General features: G+C 41.2%; 1 protein-coding gene across 6 annotated transcripts in view; it reads left to right on the forward strand.

Annotated features, from left to right (window-relative positions):
* The first annotated feature begins 284 nt into the window (after positions 1-284).
* The window catches only part of PLS1 (plastin 1), a 101,192-nt gene continuing 78,089 nt past the window's right edge, over positions 285-23,387 (forward strand). For 2 of the 6 annotated variants that reach the window (XM_081026244.1, XM_081026250.1), the window contains exon 1: positions 305-376. The gene's annotated coding sequence lies outside the window, so the exon portion shown is untranslated. Of the gene's footprint in view, positions 385-8,412; positions 8,484-23,387 lie in introns of those variants that run through there. The other 4 variants (XM_081026248.1, XM_081026247.1, XM_081026245.1 and 1 more) reach the window with 4 other exon arrangements.

Raw genomic sequence — 23,387 nt, forward strand, 5'->3', positions numbered from 1 at the left:
TGATTCTGATCCCCCTCAAGTTTGAGGACCACTGTGCTAAGCTCATTCCACGGGTGTATGTGGTCAGCTTTTAGGCTGGGGGAGCATTAAGTCCTAGGTAACTGGGCAGTAGGGATAACGTTACGGCAGCGCCCAGCCATTCTCCCCCTCGCCCCTCCCAGCACTGCGAACTCCTCCACTCACCCGCAGAACCCAGGCTCTGGGACTCGGGTCCTTTCCCTTGGGAGCCGAAGCAAAACCCGGCCAGTGGATTCCGAGTGTGCTGGCCCGGGTGCCGGCGGAGCATGCGTAGTGGCGTGAGCGCAGCACGGAGGCGGGCGCGGAGAGGTAGCCGCAGAGCGGACTTGCTGGCGGACTTGCAGGACGGTCTCGGCAGGTACCGGGGTGCGGCGCTGGGGTCCCAGAGGGGGGCTGGGCAGACAGGCAGAAAAGGAAGCTTCACTTGGCCGCTGGCGCACAGCGAGCCGCTCGGGGCGGGGGTCTCTGGGTTGCCCCCGCCGGCGAGGCGACTCCCGGCGCGCTGCTGCCCGTGCGGGAGGCTGGAGTGCGGGCGGGGGTTGCATCGGCGTTCGCACAGCTCGCACGGGAAGCCTGAGGACTGCGTTAGGGTTGCTTCCGTGAAGGGAGGCGTTTTGCTAACTTTTCTGTTTTCCTCTCTTTTAAACTTTGGGTGGCTGCTGCCCAGGCTGTCTGATCCAGCCCGTTTCGCTTACGTCTCTGACTGCTTATTTGCCTTTGGCCTTTTGGTGCATGGGATCGATGAGGCTGGCGTGAAAGCGCATCCGTGGGTTCTGGTCTGGGTGCCGTTCCTGGAGCAGGGGGCCTCAGGATTTAAAAAGTAAACTTTCAGCGAATTTCAGTGCCAAAAACTTTATGCATTTCAGCTGCATTTTTAAGTAGTGACTTTCTAAAATTTAAGTTTACCTACCCCCCCCCCCCCACCCCTTACTTACTTTTCTGCATTACTGTTGTTTCAGGCCTCATTTAGTGCTATTAAAAGGAAGCAGTCTTTTCGATGATTAACAGAGTTCTCAGTTTTCTCCCTTTATTTACCATGTCCCATCTCATGGCTCATACAAAGATATTTTACCCTGGGGCTGCAGTATTGGTTACAGCCCTAGGAGCCTAAGGCTGAGCTGCACAAATTTCTTGGATAACCTGTGAGCCATAAGCAAAATTTTAGGCCACGGAGCACACACACTGAATATTATTTAGGTAAAGTGTTCAATTTATGGTGTGGGAGTCATATACATAGAAGTAATGAATATAGGAAAAAGAAATGATTAGTTCAGGAAGAGAAACCTATATGGAAAGGGAATACAGATCCCTGCCTTTCCCTCCACCCCCATGATGAATGTTTTAATGGCAGAAATAATATACAGTTGGTTTCGTGAAGGACTGTAGAGACCTTCGAGGTCACCCAGTTCAGTTGCTTCAGTTTACAAATAAGAAAACTGAGACCAAGGAGGTTAAATGACTTGCTGTGGCCGCTGGAGCCCCTCCGTGGCCAGGCGAGGCCTGGGACCCAGGTTTTCTGATTTCCAGTGTTCTTTTTACCATCCCCCCTGCTGATACTCTCCTCACAGTTTGGTTAGATTATTAAACTTTTGTTTTCTCTTCTACATCTTTTTACTGTGTAGACTGGCTTGAGCAGATAGTTGTTCCTGCTCCTTAAGCTGGTAAAGTCCTTTAAAAAATGACCCTCTCACTCAAGCACCACCTAACAATTGGCTGGTCTGGAAACTGCAGCTCCTTCCTTGGCTGAGTCACATTGGGCCCTTGGGCTAGAATACCTGTTTACTTCCCTCCCTGTTGAAGTCCTGCTGGAGCTGCAAGAAGTAGTTCGGGTGTGGCCTCTTCCTAGAAGCTTTTTTGATAACTGTGGCAGGAAGTTGCTCTCCCTCTTCTGAATCCTCTAGCGTGTATGACAGCTGTCTGTGCAGCTAGTATCCCCGTCTTTGGTGTCTTGAGCTGTTACGTTTTAGCACATGTCTCAACTTCCTGACTGGTGTGTAATGTCTTGGAGGTTAAAGTCTGTGCCTCAGATATCCCACCCAGCACGAAGCACAGAGTGTGTTCTTAGTCACTGTTTGTGGGAGGAAGTGAAGCAAGGATAGTTTTGATAGTTTTGATGTAGAAGTCCTATGGAGGAGGTCACCTTCGCTCCATATCAGGACAGTTGTCTAGTCAAACCAGCCTGATGGGCTGATTCGCATATTTTGATGAGCGATCATGCACCAATTAGGGGAGTTCTGGAGACGGGTAAAATCGAAATGGAGTTTTGCCCAAGGCCTGGATTTAAGCATGCCACTATAAGTGCAGAGTGGAGAGCACAGATTTAGGAGATGGTTGTAAAGGAAAAAGCATTTAGTGAAAGACTAGATGCAGAGAAGGAAAGACATGTTGAAAATGACCTTAGTTTCAGGCTTGGTATGTTGGTAATGGGCTTGTAATGTTCTTTTATCTTCTAACTACCTCCAATTAGGACATTATCTCTTTCTGTTTCTTACAGTTATTGATGTGATTGTCTTATTTCTTATCCTAGATGATAAGCTCTCTGGGGGATTATTTTTAACCCCTCCCAATGCCAGGCACTGTAGCTTGGCAGTATTATAGACTCAGTAGTTATTGCATGAATAAATAGTGCATTTTGACATGGGGAAGGTGGGAATTTAAGAACTTAGAGCTGTAAGGTACCACTTTATCCAGACCATCCCCTCATTATAGAGAGGAAGAACCGAGATATACGTAACTAAGCTAGTTAGTGGTGTTGCCAGAGCCTCTACTCAAGTTTCCCCAAGCTGGTTTTATTACTTTTCAAGGCTGGTCCCAGGATGAAGTTGAATTGGCAGCAGGACAATCTGGTTCAAGATGTTTGTGGACCTAAAGCCCTCAGAGAGCAATCTAAAGGGGGGAACTTATTGGTCAATGTACATATCGGTGTCACTGGAGGAGATGAGACATGGGATGACTGGCCCATTCAAGGCTGAGTATAGGAAGAGAGCAGGGGTGAGGCTGGGATTTTGGGGAATCTGCACATGAAGGAGTGAGGAGGAGTCTGGAAAGGTCACAGTAGCTTAGCAGGGGCAGTGGACATAAACAGGTAGGCCCAGAGTCGTTGGACTGAGAATGTATTTGGGAGAGACATTCTACACTACCAGGAGGTGGTGAGTGATGGCTGTGGTGGGTATGACCCAGGTAAATGGGATTAAGGTTATGACAGAGAGAGAATTGTGATTAGACTCTACCTGGCAAAACAAGACGGAAGGCAGTGTGTCAGAACTACAAATCCCAGTTCAGGAGGTGGTTTGGAATATTTGTTTACTTGGAACAGACATTGCAAATAGCTGTTTTACAAATCAAAACACAGCCTTCCCACTGAGCTGCACCCAGCACTGCGGGAGCTGTTGGATGGCACATCCTGCCATTGACATTCACATGCAAATTGATCACTGTCTTCAACTGGCAGTGATGCTTGTTCTCATATAAGGATTAAGAAGAGAGAACAATTGAGGGGAGATACACAGCTTCCTGAAGGGAAGAGTAGGCTTGGCCAACTATAGCAGGATTACTTATTTATTTTTTTTATCATGTTTTATCATGACATTACTCAAAATTGATTGGACAGCCAAATGCAAGATTAGGAGTTATGTTGAAGTTAATGTCTCATATACTTGAATAAAAGCCCAAATATTAAAATCTAGAGTTATATACCACAACCCTGTATAAAATGACTATATTAGGTAACTTTTTCAAAATAATAACAGTAATATTAGTAACTAGTATTATAGAATGCTTTCCATGGACTGGACACTGTACTTTACAAGCAATATGTCATTTAATCTTTACAAACCATCCTATGAGATTGGTGCAGTTATTCCCATTTTACAGATGAGAAAACTAAGGCTTAGATCAAATCACATTTCTGAGGTCACACAGTTGACAAGTGGCTGAGCTGAGCTTTGATCCCAAGCCTCCCGATTTCAGGCACTAAGAGCTTTCATAATAATCAAATGTTTTAATGCAAAACTTTACCTGTGGTAACCCTGACAGGTGCTTCGGCTGTACCCGTTCAGATTTTAGCTGGTGAAACCCAGCATTCTATGAACCAGACTTTCATCTGAGAAAACAACAACAAAGACAAATCTTTCTGCTTTTTGTTTTTAAATTATTCCACGCAGTCCTCACCTCCTTTTCATTCTTGAAGCATTCCTGGAGGCAGAGACAGCAGCTCTTCCTCTGGGTGTACTGTAAAGCTATTTCTTTCTCCCTTCCTTCCTTCCTTCCTTCCTTCCTTCCTTCCTTCCTTCCTTCCTTCCTTCCTTCCTTCCTTTCTTTCTTGTTATTAGTTTCAGGTATACAAAATAATGCAATAGTTAAACATTTCACCCCTCACAAAGTGATAACCCCCCTCCCCCAACCTATTGCCCCTCTGACATCGTATATGTCTATTACAATTCCATTGACTCTATTCCCTAGGCTATATTCCATAGCCCATGACCATATATATATATATATATATATATATATATATATATATTAAATTATAGTTGACGTTCATTATTGTTCAGCTACAGCTTCAGGTGTACAGCGCCGTGGTCAGGCATCTACACCATCCTTGAAGTGATCTCCCTAATAAGTGCCCATCTGACACCCTATAAAATCTTTACAACATTATTGATTATATTCCCCAAACTGTCTTTCATATCCCCGTGGCAATATTGTAGTTACCAATTTGTGCTTTCTAATCCCCTCCCCTTCTTCATCCCCACCCCTCTCCCTTCTAGCAACCATCAGTTTTTCCTCCATCTCTCTGAGACTATTTTTATTTACTTTGCTCATTTATTTAGTTCTTTAGGTTCCACATATAAGTGAGATCATATGGTATTTGTCTTTCTCCAACTGAATTATTTCTCTTAGCATAATGTTCTCTAGGTCCATCCATGTTGCAAATGGTAAGATTTCTTTTTTCTTTATGGCTGTGTAATACTCCATTGTATAAATGTACCACAGTTTCTTAATCCAGTCATCTACCGATGGGCATTTTGGTTGTTTCCATATCTTGGCTATTGTGAATAGTGCTGCAATAAACATAGGGGTGCATGTATTTTTTCAAATTAGCGTCTTGGACTTCTCTGGATAGATACCTAAGAGCGGAATTGCTGGGTCATAAGGTAGTTCCATTTCCAGTTTTTTGTGGTACCTCCATACTGATTTCCGTAGTGGGTGCACCAATCTGCAATCCCAGAAACAGTGCCCCAGGGATCCCTTTTCTCTACAACCTCGCCAGCACTTGTTGTTTGTTCCGTAAAGCTATTTCTGTTTGCTCCCACCCTCTTTCAGGAGGAACTGGGTGATGGAGGTGAGTTGGCGTGATGGAGTGATGCCTCTGGGTTGGGGAGTGCTGCTGGGGAACACTGTGTGTGAGTGAAGGACTCTAGGGTGACCAGGTTGGTAAGGATTTTCTCCCCTGGAGTGATGGGATCCAAGGCTGGACACCAGGGAATAATTGTAGGCCTTGACCTTACCCTGATCTCAGGCCTTTGATTGTAGTCAAACCCCCAGGGAGAATCCAGACCTGAACATGTTCTCCCGGGGTCCTCAAGGTCAGGGAGTTCTGAAGTCAGCATGGACTCACTGCAGTTGGAGGTGTGTGTGATACATCAGGGAAGGCTCCAGGTCAGACTTGAGTAATGCAGAAGCAGGGCCGGCAGGCCCCACGTTTGACCAGTGGAGTTGCCTGTGAGAAAATGTCCCTGTCCCCAACGTCAACCTAATTCTCTCTCTTAGGGGAGTTTCCAAATGGAATGCAGCTGAGAGCCCTTCCCCCTCCCTGTGCTGCCTGAGCTTTCTTTCCATTTCCTGCTTCTGCCTCACCCCCCAGGCGGGTTCTGTGCATTCTCTGGGCCTGTGCTGGGGATGGAAGGAAAGGCCCACCTGCTTCTGGCCTCTACCCACTGCTAGTTTCAACATCCAGGAACTCTTCACATTACTCAGCTCTTTCCTGAACAAAGATCTGAACCAGCGTTTTATTCTGAATGATGATGAAAATCAGGGAGAAAGAGAAAGAGGCCTTTGTGGTGCAGACAGGTTTATTGGTTATGAAATGGTTATACAACTTGATTGCTGCGAGTTTTGCTGACATAGGTCACTTGAGATGTGAGGCTGTGTTAATTTTGATCATCTTATTTCTCTTCTGTATTGCTGTGCCTGAAAGTTCCTGTTTGCCTTTTTGATGAGAAACATACAGGGTGAATTCTGTAAAAACAAGTTGTTTTTTAGTAATACTATGGGCACAGAAGGGGCGAGAGTTCGAGGGATGATTAGGAGAGTTTTTCTTTTATTTAAAACTTGTTTCATCAGAATTTTATTTTTATTTAATTTTATCCGTATTTTATTTTCCAGTAGAGTTACAGCAAGTTTGTTCACAAAGTCCAGTTATGAAGGGAACTTTAGACTTTGTAATAAACTACGTTTTTATGATTTCCTCTTTGGAGCAATCCAGAGCTATGACTCTAAGAACATTTGCATGACTCACTGCACACAGACATGCCACCTTTAAAAACTCCAGGCCGCCCACCAAGAAAACATGAGGAAATGTCTTTTCTGATAGAAAGGTGGATGAAGGTCTCTGTAAGGTAGAAGAAGTTTCATGAGGGCCTTCTTTGTGATAAAATATAAAAGGTTTTGGGGAATGGTTGACAGTAGCAACTCAAAAAATTAGAGGAAACTAGATATACTTTATTATTGAGAAATTCAATAAATTAAATTGTTTAAAGCCTCAGTCCCAGGAAATAACACATTTTTAATAAAAATATGACAAAAGCCCCTTCAATTTGTTGGAGAACCACAAAACGAGAGAGCTTATTATACTGGTGCTGTCAAAACGGACTTGGGGTTGAATTTGAGTTTAAAACATGGGTGAATGTGTACAGGAGGTCAGCCATGGTAATTACGCCCTGGGCTCGGGTCTGCTTGTCTAAACCTCCCCAACAGCGAATCCCCTTGTGGGGCCTTCTGGCCTCTGGGAATAAACGAGTAAGCCTATCCTCACGGGTCACGGTGTAAAATCCAAAGGAGGCATGACAATCTGTGGCCTAAGACTGATGTTGATCAAGCAGTTTCAATGCCTGAGATAGGAAGTGCCAGCTGCATTCACACTTGTTCCCGTCGCTGGTGCTCAGAATCTAGATTAAATTGTTGAAATAAAAGAGAAGCAGGTTCAGAACCAACTCATTTACAATGATCAAATTGTAATGATCAAAGGCACAAGGACTTTTTATCTCATTTCACTCTGTTCTCTTAAATGCCATCCTTTATAGCTGTGTGGGTTTTGGGTTTTCTGTTTTTTTCCCTCAGTGATGTATTCTCACTGTGCACTTTTTTTTTTTAAAAGATTTTATTGGGGAAGGGGAACAGGACTTTATTGGGGAACAGTGTGTACTTCCAGGACTTTTCTCCAGTCAAGTTGTTGTCCTTTCAATCTTAGTTGTGGAGGGTGCCGTTCAGCTTCAAGTTATTGTCCTTTCAGTCTTAGTTGTGGAGGGCGCAGCTCAGCTCCAGGTCCAGTTGCCGTTGCTAGTTGCAGGGGGCGCTGCCCACCATCCCTTGCGGGAGTCGAGGAGTTGAACTGACAACCTTGTGGTTGAGAGCCCACTGGCCCGTGTGGGAATCGAACTGGCAGCCTTCGGAGTTAGTAGCATGGAGCTCTAACCGCCTGAGCCACCGGGCTGGCCTCACTGTGTACTTTTATAGATAAAAATCAATGCAAACTAGAATTTTGAGCCTTGATAAATGAGCCTTTGCTTAGGGTTTTAATGCTATTCATCAACAGTTTGGTGGAACGACATCAAATCAGTGCATAATTGAACCTTTAGCTCGATACCAAGTTAGTATTTATAATCTTTGCGAATAGACCGACCACTCTCAGATTCCTGCACTCTTACCTGAAAACTCAGGCAGCATTCCATTCTTGTGAAGTCTCCCTTTTCCTTCCTCTCTCCTTAGGGTTAGGTTCTTGGGGACAGTCTTTTGGTCCAGGGGATGTTTCTGAAAGTGGCCCAGTTCTTGCAGAGGTTAAGTGTTACCAGGTCAGTGAGGTAGGTGCCAGCCATGAAACAGCTCACAAAGACCCAATGATGATTTTTGGCAAAAGTCATGCAAGTGAATTAATTTTGGAAAAACAATAATAGTAATTTGCTCCATCCCCTTTCTTATTCTTAAACACCCCAACTTAAACCCAGGATCATTGTCAGTGGAAAAAGGTAACCTGAGAATCTGTGAATGTTTAGTGGTCAGTCAAAATGACCTTAGGTCATTTAAAGTTCAGGTAGTTGAAATCAGTTGGCCTATGATCAGGGTTGTGGAAGGCAAGTCAAAGTCTATGACTGTTTTTGCTCCCATGAGAAGGGAGGCCTTCTTCACTTAACAGGTTTGATGATTAAACTAGGCATTGAATGCGAAAGCAGTTAGTAAACTATAAGGTAAGAAGGCAAGGTATTTATTATAGTTATAATAAATTTCTGAGTTTGCTGCCTTTCACTGATAAGTGGCCGAGGCTTTGACATTGACTTGCCTGTTTGAGGTTACTTGGCTTGGAAGTGGCAGAAATGGAACGTCAGGGAACAGCATTGGGACCTTAGAGATGGCCAATACAGATATAGGGCCTGTGTCCTCGTGGAGCTTCACTGTGGTCCTGTAGGGACAGAGTCCCAGAGAGCAGTTTCGAGGCTCTCTGCCTCATGTGGAAAGGTGCTGGCTCGGGTAGTAGATAGCCGTCAGCAATAATCAGACAGCCATCCACTGTGACTAGTTGGCCATCAGTTGTTACCCGTTAGCCATTAGCCACTAATATAACTGCCGTGCCTACGCTGGCAAGGCGGTTGGTTGGTTGGTTGGCAGAGAAGTGGATAGTGTATTGCAGCTAACAAGTGGGGCTAGCAAGCATGGATGGTGGATTGTGGATCCTACTTCCTGTGTCTCGCCCGGCCGCCAGTGAGACTGGGGTGCAGGAAGACCCCTGGTTGGGGTTCTGGCGGGTGTTTGCTTTTGTGTCTCGACCGGCCGCCATCAAGAATATAGTGGTATGACTCCCCTATCTATGGCTCCGTTGTTCCTTCTTGGCCTCACCATGTCCTGCGTTCTTGTGTGGGGAGTGGGAACTGAGACCCTGCATGATAGGCCCCAAATCTGCTGCTCTTCCAATTAATCCATATTTTCTGTTACTGACTAGAGGGACTAATTTCTCTTTGAAACTTATATTTGGTTTTTGCAAAATCCTAAATGTGTTTTAAGGCTCTTTAATGTCTCTGTTGCCAGAAGTGCCTTCAACAACTGCCCCTAAACTTCAGGTTTCACTCTACAGGATATTTATTACTCTCTGCTGTGTCGAGAGGGGTGTGATGCCTCTCAGCGTCCCTCTTGTTAATCAGGCTTGTTCCAGAAGAATATTTTCTCTCCTTCTCTGCAAAATCAAAGGGATGTAACTGAATAAAGGGAGCTGGGTGGGGGGCAGGGCTGTGAGTGAGACACAGTCCTTGTACTCGCCTGTGATGTGAGTGGACACCAGGGGGGTGCAGAATGCACTTTGGGGGAGCACAAATGGAGAGCAGTTAATTATGTTCAGTGGGTAGAGGAAGGTGTCACGTGTTTTGAGCTGAGCCTTGAAAAAATATCCCAGTTCAATTGACAGCGAATAGATAGAGGAAAATCATTCCATGGGGGAAGGGACAGCATGAGCGAAAGCATGGAGACTGGTGAGAGCTGGCCTGCAGGTGCTGTCTTGTGTTCTAAAAGCTTAGCATCCCTATGAATCACAGGGAAGGCATGTTACACGGATTGCTGGGTCTCAACTCCAGAGTCTCTCAATCTTTAGGTCTGGGGGCCGGAGAATTCCATTTCAGTTCCTGGGTGGTGCTGACGCTGATCTGGGAAGCACTGGGCTGGAGTGTAGGGGTGTGAGATAGATTAGCTAGAAAAAAATGGTTTTCTTTTAAAATTTGACTCTTATCACAATATTGACGGTTCACGTTGTTGTTGTTTTGTTTATTAGTCTCATTTACCAAGTGGTTGCTGCCTTGTGCCCCCTGCTGCCCTCTGGAAGTTCCTTACTCTGTATTGGGGTTTTATTTTGTTAATCTGGATATAATGAACTTTTTCAACAAGTATGTTTGGAATAGCTTGCAAGCTCTGAGCTAAGAGGTGGAAGTCACATAGTTGCAGAATGTTCCTTCCTTGCCCTTAGAAAATATGGAGTCTTGCAGGAGGTACGAACTCATGGCTCCAGCACAGGGCAGCTGGTGCCCAGTGCACTCAGGGTGATAGACACCAAATGGGATAGACCCAAGAGGGGGGTCACTTTCCATTGTAACAGTTAGGGCAGAGTTGAGGAGATGATGGTTTCTGCTGTCTTCTGATGTTTTATCCATCTTTGTAAGCCCTCTGAAATGAGGAGGCTTATGGCTACGTAAAGAAAATAATGGAGGAGGGGGCACTGGAATTGGGCATTGAAGGATGGGCAGATGCTCAGCAGGCAGAGTGGACACAGAGGGAGCATGTGGGGAGGCGTTCCCGACAAAAGGGCAACTGAACCCCAGAACAGGTGCAATGGCCAGCGTGCTGGTGAATACGCTGGGTCAGTTTGGGAAATACAGGAGATGAGACTGGAAAGGCATTGAGGGAAGGGTGTGAGGCGTTTTGAGCACGAGTCTGGGGGATTTGGACTCACTCTGTAGGAAGTCTGTAGGAAGGCTTATGTTGGCTGACCTTGACCGTCAGTTCCCTTCTAACTCCCAAACACACCAGAAGGCGAGGAACTACACTTCTTACCGCGCATTGATCCTGGTTCGTGCTGTCTTGGAAAGACATGCTTTTTCCTGGCTCTGATCTTAATATGTGTTTTTAAAGCATCTTATAGACTTGCAAAAACGAATCCATCATTAAAGGCTGCTTTGTCTTTCAAAATATGTAAAATATAGAAGAATAACCAAATTCAAATTCTGAGAGACAAATGAAAAAATGAGACAAAATTAAATGAATCACTAGATCTAGTGATTATTGTTCTTGTCCTGGCTTGTTCTGCAAAGTGGGGATTCAAAAGTTAAAGCTAAGGATATAAATATGCGTCCTAAAAGCAGATCCTCTCGGGTTGACTTCACGGGCTGAGAGGTCCCAAAGGTGAGGGTGAACGGCTTGGCGGTCTCTCTTCAGAACTGCTTTAGCTATAACTTGAGACATACCTACTGGTGTAGTACTGAAAGAGCTTGCCTGGGGATTAGGGGGACACCAAGGCCAGGGTGGGCCCTTCTATTCATCTTTTGGGGGCATGTCCACAGACATTTGTGGGAAAGACATTTGTGTCTCATTGGGGATTTTGAGAATCTTCCATGTGTGTCCTCAAAAAATAGTCTGTGCTGAGAACTACACTGTGGTGGGAAAAGCAAAAAAGGTAGGTTTGTAAGTAGAAGTTGTCACCCTGGTGCTGCCATTTGCTAGCCGACTGAGAGAAGAGGCAGCTTGGTGAGTGAGTGGGACTGCTGACCAACTCATCCGCAGCCTTTTTGCCCCAAGTTCAGTGGGTAGGCGAATCTCCAAGTCTGTCTGAACCTAAGTTGTTATTGTGTATTCTGTTTTGTGTGGGTTAAATAAGGTAAAATGTATAAATTGAAAGATGCCATACACATTTTAGATCAAAGTCTTCCAATACTAAGATTTATGCTGTTATAAATACTTGTGTCCACGTCTGTAGCCGTGTAGAATGTGAGGTTCTTAAGGGCAGGATCATGTCTCTTCACTTCGTACCCCATGGCTTGATGCATAGTAGGCACTTGGTGAGTTGTTGAATGAATGGAAGAGAAACAGGGATGAATGAATGTATGTAACTATAACCATCCTCTCCCTCCCCACCTGCCTAATGTTTTGCAGCTTCTACTTGCTTGTAGACTTAAGGTCATTGTTATTAGACTACTAACCCCTTTCTTTGTTTTACTGACAGTAAATCTTGAGAGATACTCAACGCAGCTGTATAGCTTGAGTTCCGAGTATAAGAATTTTTGTAGATTCATATGCATTCTGAACTAATTCCAGAAATGAATTAAATAATATATAATAACGCTTTACATGTAGAGAATCCTTGTATGTAAAACTGATTTCACTTCTAAAATAACCTGATGCATATAAATTGAGGTTATCTTCCTCTTGAAATATTTTTTATTGTTTTAAGAAAAATCTGCTTAGAGGTGAATAGGAGAGTAACTTATAGCAATGCTCAGAGAAGTGCATATTTATACACTAATCTGCTAGAAGTGGGGATACCTGCTTTTCCTGCAAATAATGAAACGAGAACTGAAAGTTACTTTATTTACCTTGGGTTTTACAGTTTCTTTAATGCCAACGGTAATGCAGTTTTTTTTAAATTAGAGTTTATTGGGGTGACAATTGTTAGTAAAGTTACATAGATTTCAAGTGTACAATTCTGTGATACGTAATCTATATTTCACATTATGTGTTCACCACCCAGAGTCAGTTCTCCTTCCATCACTATATATTCGACTCTGTTTACCCTCTTCTGGAACCTACCCATCCCCCAGTAATTCAGTTCTTGATTCATGAAATTAGACTTGATTAACATGGGAAAATTCATCTCTTTCATTTTGAACAAACTAGTTTGGTTTTTAAAATTATTATATTTCCTGTTACTATGCATCTGGAATACTTAGGATAAAAAAGGTTAAACTTTCTAAAATTTTACTGATGCATTCCACTTACGTATATTGTGCTGTGGGAGATTATGCGTTTATTGAAGTATTTCTGTAAGGTTAGTATTAACATTTCTCATAGGACTAGGACAGTAAATAATGGGAGAACTGAAAACGTAATTTTCTAGTAATTCAGAGGAAATGGCTACATTTTGAGGTAGTGTACTGAAAGGGTACAGTGATACACGTTTTCACAAGTTAATTTATTGTTAAATATCAGTGGGAATATTGCATATCTTGGGCACAATTGGGGGGGGGCTTATGTTGTCCGATGTTGCTCATTTTTAATTTCAAAAGGATACCATGTCTCATTCAAACCCTCTTGTGTGCACAGGGTCTTTTCATTGTGTTATATCCTAGACACTACAATAGGTTATTACAAAGTCAAGTAGCCAGACTTCTCAGGGAAATTAAAGGTTTCATATCAACCAGACATTGTCAGAATCTGTGCCTTGAACAGTGGTAAATGGTGTTCCATCAGTGTTCTTGGTGCACTGTTTTTAAAAATAACAGCCTTATTGAGATCTAATTCATTCATTTAAAGTGTACAGTCAGTTTTAGAATATTGTCATAACCCTGTATCCATTAGCGCTCAATCTTCATTTCTCACGGCACTTTCCTCCCCCACCCCACCTAGGCAAGGACAAGTTTACTTTCTGTCTCTAAATTTGCATATTCTTGAAATTTCATGTATATGGATATTGTGTCTGGCTTATTTCACTTAACATAATGTTTTCAAAGTTCATTCATGCCATTGCATCAATACCTCACTCTTTGTGGCTGAATAATGGATCTAACACATTTTATTTTCAGTTTTATTATCAGTTGATGGACATTTGAGTTGTTCCCACTTTTTGGCTATTATGAATAATGCCGCTATGAATATTTGTGAACCAGGTTTTTTTTGGGGGGGGTGGCATATGTTTTCATTTCTCTTGGGCATATACCTAGAGGTGGAATTACTGGGTCATGTGGAAGTCAACATCCAACATTTTGAGGAAGTGCCCGACTGTTTTCCAAAGTGGCTGCACCATTTCACATTCCCACCAGCGGTGTGTGGAGTTCCAGTTTCTCCACATCCTGATTAGCACTTGTTATCTCCTGTCTTTTTCATTATGACCATCTTAGTGGGTGTGAAGTTGGTATCTGATTGCGGTGACATTTCTTTTTGTAATAACTCTATATTATAGAACAGTTTTACATTTACCGAGAAATTAAGCAGATAGTACAGAGACTGTACTACCATAGCAACATGCATTTTACCCTATTATTGACATCTTACATTAATATGGTACGTTTGTTAGAATTCATGAACCAATACTGTTACAGTATTCTAACTAAAGTGCATAGTTTATTCATGTTTTCTTAGATTTTACCTCAAGTCCATTTTCTGTGCCAGGATCCTATCTACAATATCACGTTACATTTACTTGTCATTTCTCCTTAGGATCCTCTTGGTTAAGTGACAGCTCTCAGACTTTCCTTGTTTTTTGATGACCTTGAGAGTATTTATTTCAATTATAGTTGACATACAATATTATTTTATATTAGTTTCAAGTGTACAACTTAGTGGTTAGATGTTTATATAATTTATGCAGTGATCTCCCTGACTAGTCTAGTACCCACCTGGCATCCTAATAGTTTTTGCAGCATTATTGATGATATTCCCTGTGCTGTTCCCTATATCCCAGTGACTGTTTTGTAACCACCAATTTGTACTTCTTAATCCCTTCACCTTTCTCACCCAGCCTCTCAACCCCTCCCTTCCATCTTGCAAACATCAGTTGTTCTCTGTTTTATTTGTTCATTTATTTTTTCTTTAGATTCTGCATATAAGTGAGATCATATGGTTTTTGTCTTTATATAACTTATTTCATTTAGAATGACACTCTCTAGGTTCATCCGTGTTATCGCAAATGGTAAGAGTTCATTCTTTTTTATGGCCAAATAATTTTCCATTATATATATCACTTATTCTTTATCCAGTCGTCTATTGATGGGCACTTAGGTTGCTTCCATGTTGTGTATTGTAAATAATGCTGCAGTGAACATAGGTGGGCATATAGCTTTTCAGATTAGTGTTTTGGATTTTTTTCACATAAATACCCAAAAGTGGAATTGCTGGGTCATATGGTCGTTCTATTTTTAATTTTTTGAGGAAACTTTGAGCCGTTTTCCATAGTTGCTGCACCAATTTGCAATCCCACCAACAGTGCACGAGGGTTCCCTTTTCTCCACACATGTTTGTTGATTTATTGATGATGGCCATGCTGACGGGTGTGAGGTGATATCTCATTGTGGTTTTTATTTGCATTTCTCTGATGATTTAGTGACCTTGAGCATCTTTTCATATGGATGACCTTGAGAGTTCTGAGGTGTGGTGGTCTTTATAGTCTGGTGGTCTATATTGTAGGAGGCCCCTCTATTGGAATTTGTCTCAATTTTCTTTTCTTAATGATTAGACTGTTGTGACATTGGTTTTTAGTATTAAAAAAATCAGAGCAATTTACTTGAAGTATAAAAATACATAATCAGAACTGGAAATCAGCAGAAGTATGGTTAAGAAATTCTTAGGGATTTTAAAAATTCAGTTGCCTCTGGAAGATGACCAGAAATTTAACTGAAGATATATTTTCATAGCAAGGACTTAATCGCATTGGAAATTATTAGATTAAGTAGTAGAATTTTGCTGTCATGCAGCAGCCTACCCGTCTGTCCCCTCGTACCTGCCCCTAAAGAAAGGAGAGTCTGTGAGACGGATCCTTTCAGGGACTTTGCTTCACCTTTGTGCTTACACCTTATGTCTCCCTGTTTGGCCCCAAAGGATGGCTGGCTAGTCAATGATGGGTAAGAGTCCTCAAGGGAGGAACAACCTAAAACAGGCACAGTCACATAGGGGCCATCTGGAGAACTCACAGGGTTGACAGAGGTGGGAACAGACCCCCGCCATCCCCCGGCTAAGGAGAGCCTCGGCCTCTGTGGCTGCGTTCCTTCCCACAACCTGCTTGGGAAGAGATTCAATGATGTGATAACATGAGTTCTCCATCTATTCATATCAGTAAGTTTCAGCATAAAGGTTTTGTCCCTTGGGGAGGCACATACATCCTGAGACTTATGGTTTCGCTGCTTGGAGGCAAGGGTGATTGGTTTGAATCAGTTTCCTAGTATAATACTTGAAATTCACAGACCTTGGAGAAAACAATGTTCCTTTCTTGTGTGTGCAGCAATAAAAGCCACAAAGTGATCCAATTTGGGGCTCTCAGTCCTTTGAGGCTGTGAGACCCTTGGCTACTAGTGCATAAATCTCTTGACTTCTGTTTTTTTCTTAACCCTTCATTGCCACTTCTCATTCTTTCACTGCCCGTGTTGCGCTGGACATGACAATTTATTTTTGAGACTGTCATTACATAGCATCTACTCTAAGGGTAAAGCCAAAGGTATATTTTTCACTGCTTTAAATGTAATTGAGAATATTGTTTTGCTTGTAATAAAACATAAAGTTAATAGAAATTCAGATTAACTTTAAGAAGAATTCTATGGCACTCAAGCAGCAATGGTTCCAGCGTGTAGAGAGTACTTCGCCTGCATCAATCCCATTGGTCTTCCCAAATGCCTTCTAAAGTGGGAGGGAACTGAGGCTCAGAGACTGTGCCATGTGGCTGGACTCACACAGCTGTCAGCAGTGGAGCTGAGAATGTAACCTAGGTCTGTGAATCTGGGAGTTTGTAGCCTACTGTCCGACCAACTCCAGAGTTTCCAGTGGTTTTAAATCAGAAATGTTCTGAAGGACACAGGCTTGCGTCCTTATCTTACTGTATATTTTTACTGGCAGCCAGAAGAGATAGCATCTCTGAGTCGAAGCCCCCACCAAAATCAGGCGTCCAATTAACAGCATACTTGTTGACTGCTAACAAAGGAAAACTGAGCCAGCTTTGCCCAGGGCACTGTGCCATCCTGTCTGTCTCCACTGCCACATGTTTCTCCTGAAAGTGAAGCCCAGGGGTCATAAAGCAGGAAAGGACCTATAGATGAACAATACATTCAGTTTAGGTTTGTCAGTGTTTACCTCTCTCAGTGTACATTACTCAATGCATATCTCAGTCAGCTCTTAAGTGTTTTTGATACATGGATGGCATAGAGGATTTGGTTTTTAATATTTCTTTGAGTCGAATTAAGTGTGGTAATAATCTGTGAACACACTTCAAATGAAATAATACAGTTGCATAGATACCTGTATGAGGAAAGTTTGGAAAATTTCCCTATTTATTCAGCTAATCCTTGTAAATGGCCCAAGTTGGTTGATCACAGACTGAAACAAGGTTTCTTTCTGCTCAGACTTTCTGTAGAAGTCAGGATAGAGTAGGTAATGCTGCAGTAACAAATTGACCCGAAATCTCCATTGATTACTTGTTCACACAAATGTCAGTGTGCATTGGCTGTTCTCCAGGGCAGTGTCTCAAAGAAATAAGTTGCTGTGATTTTTGTGATTTTGTTGTTTTATCATGGGCTTACAAATTGTCTTAGCAAGGGAAGGGGAACTGGAGGATCACATACTGAAATGTTTTGTCCTAGAGGGACACAAATCATGTCTACTCACAGCCCATTGGCTAGAACTAATCCCATGACCCTGCTGGATCTGAGGGAGAACATGGCTACTCACTGAACAATAAACAATAAATCTCTGCCTCACCTTATTGGGGCAAGATAATTGGTTAGTTTGCAAAACAAACAAACCCTCAAAAAACAAAACCTAAAAACAACTCCAGTAAAGACAGAAAAGTGCACTGAAATATTTAGTGATTAATTAATTTAATTCAGATAGAGGACTGAGATTTCATCTCCATGGAAATATTCTCCAGTTCTGTCAACTTGCCTTATTTGAAGCGGTGCCTAGGTTGGAACCATCGCCATGCTGATAGCTCTCCTACAAACGAGCTTGTCACTGTCCTCCCTTACAGATGAGGCTTTTTAAGTTGAAGGTGACACTCTGGATGTTGTCTAACTAGCACAGATTATTACAGTGAGACCTAATATTTATTGAATATTTACTGTGATTTGGACACACGCATGTGCACACTTACCCATGCGCACGCACACACACACACACACACACACACACACGCAACTTAAGACTTTGCAAACTTTTTTTAGCAGCCATATATTGAAATAAGCTTGTGGTGAACTAAAGCCATAGGGTATATACCAGGGGTGCCAAAAAATGTATACAAGTGGGCACTTTGGTCAACGTTGCTCAAGCGATAGTTTGTTGTAATCAGAAGTATCTGGACGCTGATGGTAACTCTTTTAAGCACTTCTTGTAATTACAGAAGTCAAACATACTTGTATCACCTTTTGTTATCGGTGTATATTGAATATTATAATTTTAATACAGTTTTCCTTTCTTAAAATGTGCATACACTTTTTTGGCGTTCTCTCTCTCTCTCTCTCTCTCTCTCTCTCTCTCTCTTGCTTGCTCTGTGTGTGTGTGTGTGTATAATTTATTTGTATAAATGCTTTTTCCAAACTAGTTCTCTTCAATTGTGTTTTTGTGATGCCATTTTTTTCTCCTTAAAACTATACTGCTGGAAAATGTAGAACTCCTCTTTAGTTGGTCCTTATGATCTGCCCTTCCCCATTTTCTTCAGTGTGGCCTAAAATTCCATTAGAGTTATAGGATAACAAAGACCTTACTTGGGTTGCACAGACTGGAGCAGTCCTGTCTCATTCTGTTTGAAAAAGGCCCTCTGTGGTTTGAGAACAACAGTCTTTAGCACAGGAGGGGAGCCCTGCCTCAGGCTCTTTATGCAGCTGCCATATTCATTGATCAAGTATTCACTGAACAGGATGTCAGGCCAGGTCCTGAGCTGTGCCCCAGCAGTCACCACCCTTGGAGAAACAACAGTCTAGATCAAGGGGTGGGAAACATTTTTTGTAAAGGACCAGGTAAGAAGTATCATGGGCTTTGTGGTTGATACGGTCTCTCTCTCAGCTACCTAAGTCTACTCGTGTAGCATGAAAGCTGCCATAGACAAAACCTACGTGAATGGGCATGCTGTGTTCCAGTAAGCTATAGTTATGGGCACTAACTTTTTAATTTCTTATAATTTTTACATGTCACAAACTATCATTCTTTGGAAATTTTTTCCAACTATTTAAAAGCAAAAACCAGTCTTAGTTCACAGGTTGTAGTAAGCAGGTAGTGGACCAGATTTGGCTTGCAGGCTGAGTTTGCTGACCCCTGGTCTAGAACCAGCTCTGGTTTTATTCTCACAAATGGATAGTGAACTGCCTTAATGCTTACTTAAATTATTATTATTATCATGATTATTATTATTATTTAATTTATTGGGGTGAGAATTGTTAGTGAAATTACATAGATTTCAGGTGTACAATTCTGTATTACATCATCTATAAATCCCATTGTGTGTTCACCATCCAGAGTCAATTTTCTTTCCATCACCACATATTTGATCCCCCTTACCCTCATCTCCCTCCGCCAACCCCCTTACTCTCTGGTAACCACTAAACTATTGTCTGTGTATATGAGTTCTTGTTTCTCATTTGTTTGTCTTGTTCTTTTGTTGTTTTTGGTTTATATACCACATATCAGTGAAATCATATGCTTCTCTGCTTTTTCTGTCTGACTTATTTCGCTTAGCATTATACTCTCAAGATCCATCCATGTTGTCACAAATGTTCCTATATCATCTTTTCTTACCGCTGAATAGTATTCCATTGTGTATATATACCACAACTTCTTTATCCATTCATCTATCGAAGAACATTTTGGTTGTTTCCAAGTCTTGGCCACCGTAAACAAAGCTGCAATGAACATTGGAGCACACGTGTCTTTATGTATAAATGTTTTCAAATTTTTTTGGTAGATACCCAGGAGAGGGATTGCTGGGTCATATGGTAATGCTATTTGTAATTTTTTGAGGAACCTCCACACTGCCTTCCATAACGGCTGCACTAGTCTGCATTCCCACCAACAGTGTATGAGGGTTCCTTTTTCTCCACAGCCTCTCCAACACTTGTTACTATTTGTCTTGTTGATGATAGCCATTCTGACTGGGGTGAGGTGATATCTCATTGTGGTTTTTATTTGCATTTCTCTGATGATTAGTGATGTTGAGCATTTTTTCATATGTCTATTTGTTATTTGTATGTCCTCGTTGGAGAAATGTCTCTTCAGGTCCTCTGTCCATTTTTCAATTGGGTTGTGTGTTTTTTTGTTGTTGAGCTTCATGAGTTCTTTGTATATTTTGGATAATAGCCCCTTATCGGAGGCACTGTTTGCAAAAATCTTCTCCCATTCAGTTGGTTGTCTTTTTATTTTGTTGATGTTTTCTTTTGTTGTGCAGAAGCTTTTAAGTTTCATATAGTCCCATTAGTTTATTTTAGCTTTTATTTCCCTTGCCTTTGGAGTCAAATTCATAAAATGCTCTTTGAACCCAAGGTCCATAAGTGTAGTACCTATGTTTTCTTCTATGCATTTATTGTGTCAGGTCTTATGCTTAAGTCTTTGATCCATTTTGAATTAATTTTGGTACATGGTGACAGATAGCAGTCCAGTTTCATTCTTTTGCACGTAGCTATCCAATTCTGCCAGCACCATTTATTGAAGAGGCTGTCTTTCCTCCATTGTATGTTTTTAGCTTCTTTGTCAAAAATTATCTGTCCATATTTATGTGGTTTTATTTCTGGGTTCTCAATTCTATTCCATTGGTCTATGTGTCTGTTTGTCCGCCAATACCAAGCTGTTTTGATTATTGTAGCCCTGTAGTACAAGCAAAAATCAGGGAGTGTGATACCTCCAGTATTGTTCTTTTTTTTAAATATCGCTTTGGCTATTCGGGGTCTTTTGTGGTTCCAAACAAATCTGATGATTTTTTGTTCTATTTCTTTAAAAAATGCCATTGGAATTTTGATGGGGATTGCATTAAATCTGTATATGGCTTTGGGTAATATAGCCATTTCAACTATGTTGATTCTTCCAATCCATGAGCACGGAATGTCTTTCCATTTCTTTGTGTCTTCTTCAATTTCTTTCAAAAATGTCTTATAGTTTTCAGCATATAAATCCTTCACATCCTTGATTAAGTTTATTCCTAGGTATTTTATTCTTTTTGCTGCAATTGCAAAAGGAATTGTTTTTTTATTTCTTTTTCTGAGATTTCATTGTTGGTATATAGGAAAGCAATGGACTTTTGTACGTTGAGTTTGTAGTCAGCAACTTTACTGTATTCATTGATTGTTTCTAATAGCTTTTTGGTGGAGTCTTTAGGGTTTTCTATATATAACATCATGTCATCTGCAAAAAGTGATAATTTAACTTTTCGTTCCCAATTTTGATGCCTTTTATTTCTTTCTCTTGCCTGATTGCTCTGGCAGGGACTTCCAACACTATGTTGAAAACAGAGGTGATAGGGGACAGCCCTGTCGTGTTCCTGAACGTAGAGCAAAGGGCTTCAGTTTTTCACCATTAATTATGAGATTAGCTGAGGTGAGGGCTTGTCATATATGGCCTTTATTACGTTAAGGTATTTTCCTTCTATACCTAATTTATTAACTGTTTTAACAAAAATGAATGTTGTATCTTGTCAAATGCTTTTTCTGCATCAATTGATAGAATCATATGATTTTTGTCCTTTATTTTGTTTATGTGATGTATCACATTGATGGATTTGCAGATTTGAGCCATCCTTGTACCCTGGGGATGAACCCCACTTGGTCGTGATGAATAATATTTTTAATGCATTGCTGTATTCGATTTGCTAGAATTTTGTTTAGGATTTTTGCATCAGTATTCATCAGAGATATTGGTCTGTAGTTTTCTTTTTTTGTGTTGTCCTTACCAGGTTTTGGTATAAGGGTAATGTTGGCCTCATAAAATGAGTTAGGGAGTACTGTCTCTTCAATTTTTTGGAAGAGTTTGAGCAGGATTGGTATTAGATCCTGTTTGAAGGTTTGGCAGAATTCACTAGTGAAGCCATGTGGTCCTGGACTTTTGCTTTTGGGAAGGTTTTGGATGACTGATTCAATTTCGTTACTGGTGATTGGTCTGTTTAGATTTTCCAATTCTTCATGGTTCAGTCTTGGAAGGCTATATGTTTCTAAGAACTTGTCCATTTCTTCTAGGTTATTGAATTTGGTGGCATATAGTCCTTCGTAGTATTCTTGTATGATCCTTTGTATTTCTGTGGTGTCTGTGATAACTTCCCCTTTTTCATTTCTGATTTTGCTAATTAGTGTCTTCTCTTTTTTTATCTTAGTGAGTCTAGCCAAGGGTTTGTCGATTTTGTTAATCTTTTCAAAGAACCAGCTCTTTGTCACATTAATTTTTTCTAGTGTCTTTTTGTTCTCTATTTCATTTAGTTCTGCTCTGATTTTTGTTATTTCCTTTCTTCTGCTGACCTAGGGTTTCACTTGTTCTTCTTTTTCTAGTTCTTTAAGTTGTAACATGAGGTTATTTATTTGGGATTTTTCTTGTTTCTTGCGATAGGCCTGTAATGATATAAATTTCCCTCTTAAAACTGCTTTCACTGCATCCCCAAAATTTTGGTAGGATGTATTTTCATTGTCATTTGTTTCTATCTATCTTTTGATCTCTCCTCTGATTTCTTCTTTGACCCAGTCGTTCTTTAAAAGTATGTTGTTTAATCTCCATGTATTTGCGTTTTTTCCTGCTTTCTTTTCACAGTTGATATCCAATGCCAAAGCCTTGTGATCAGAGAATATGCTTGTTATGATTTCAATCTTTTTAAATTTGCTGAGGCTGATTTTATGTCCCAATATATGCTCTATCCTTGAGAATGTTCCATGAACACTCGAAAAGAATGTATAGTCCGATGTTTTAGGATGAAGTGCTCTATCTATGTCAATGATGTCCATTTCATCTAATGTGTCATTTAGGGCTGCTATTTCGTTATTTATTTTCTGTTTGGATGATCTATCTATAGCTGTCAATGATGTATTTAAGTTCCCTAGTATGATTGTGTTTTGGTCAATTTCTCCCTTTAGTTCTGTTAGTAGTTGCTTGGTATATTTTGGTGCTTCCTGATTGGGGGCATAAATATTGATGACTGTTATGTCTTCCTGTTGTATAGTCCCCTTTACCATTATGAAATGTCCATCTTTGTCTCTTGTTATCTTTTTCACCCTGAAGTCTGTTTCATCGGAAATCATTATGGCTACACCTGATTTTCTCTGGGTACCATTTGCTTGGAGTGTCAATTTCCACCCTTTCACTTTGAGTCTATGCTTGTCCTTGTAGTTGAGATGTGTCTCTTGTAGACAGCATATGGTCGGGTTTAGTTTTTTGATCCAATCTGCTACTCTGTGTCTCTTTATTGGTGAGTTCAGTCCATTTACATTTAGGGTGATTATTGATACGTGAGGATTTCCTGTCATTCTGTCTTTAGTTTTCTGGTAAGGCTGTGTCTCCATTGTTTCTTTGCCTTTTTGTTGTTGTCTAGTATTTCTGTGTGGTGGTATTCTACGATGTTTCCCTCTGTTTCTTCTTTTATTATAGTATATATTTCAGTTCTGGATTTTTTTTTGCGTGGTTACCCTTAAGTTTAGGTAAAAGAAAGTTTGATATTTAGTGCATTCCATTTTCTTCAGCACGCT

This window comes from Rhinolophus hipposideros (assembly GCF_964194185.1).
Source record: "Rhinolophus hipposideros genome assembly, chromosome: 2".
NCBI classification, from domain to species: domain Eukaryota; kingdom Metazoa; phylum Chordata; class Mammalia; order Chiroptera; family Rhinolophidae; genus Rhinolophus; species Rhinolophus hipposideros.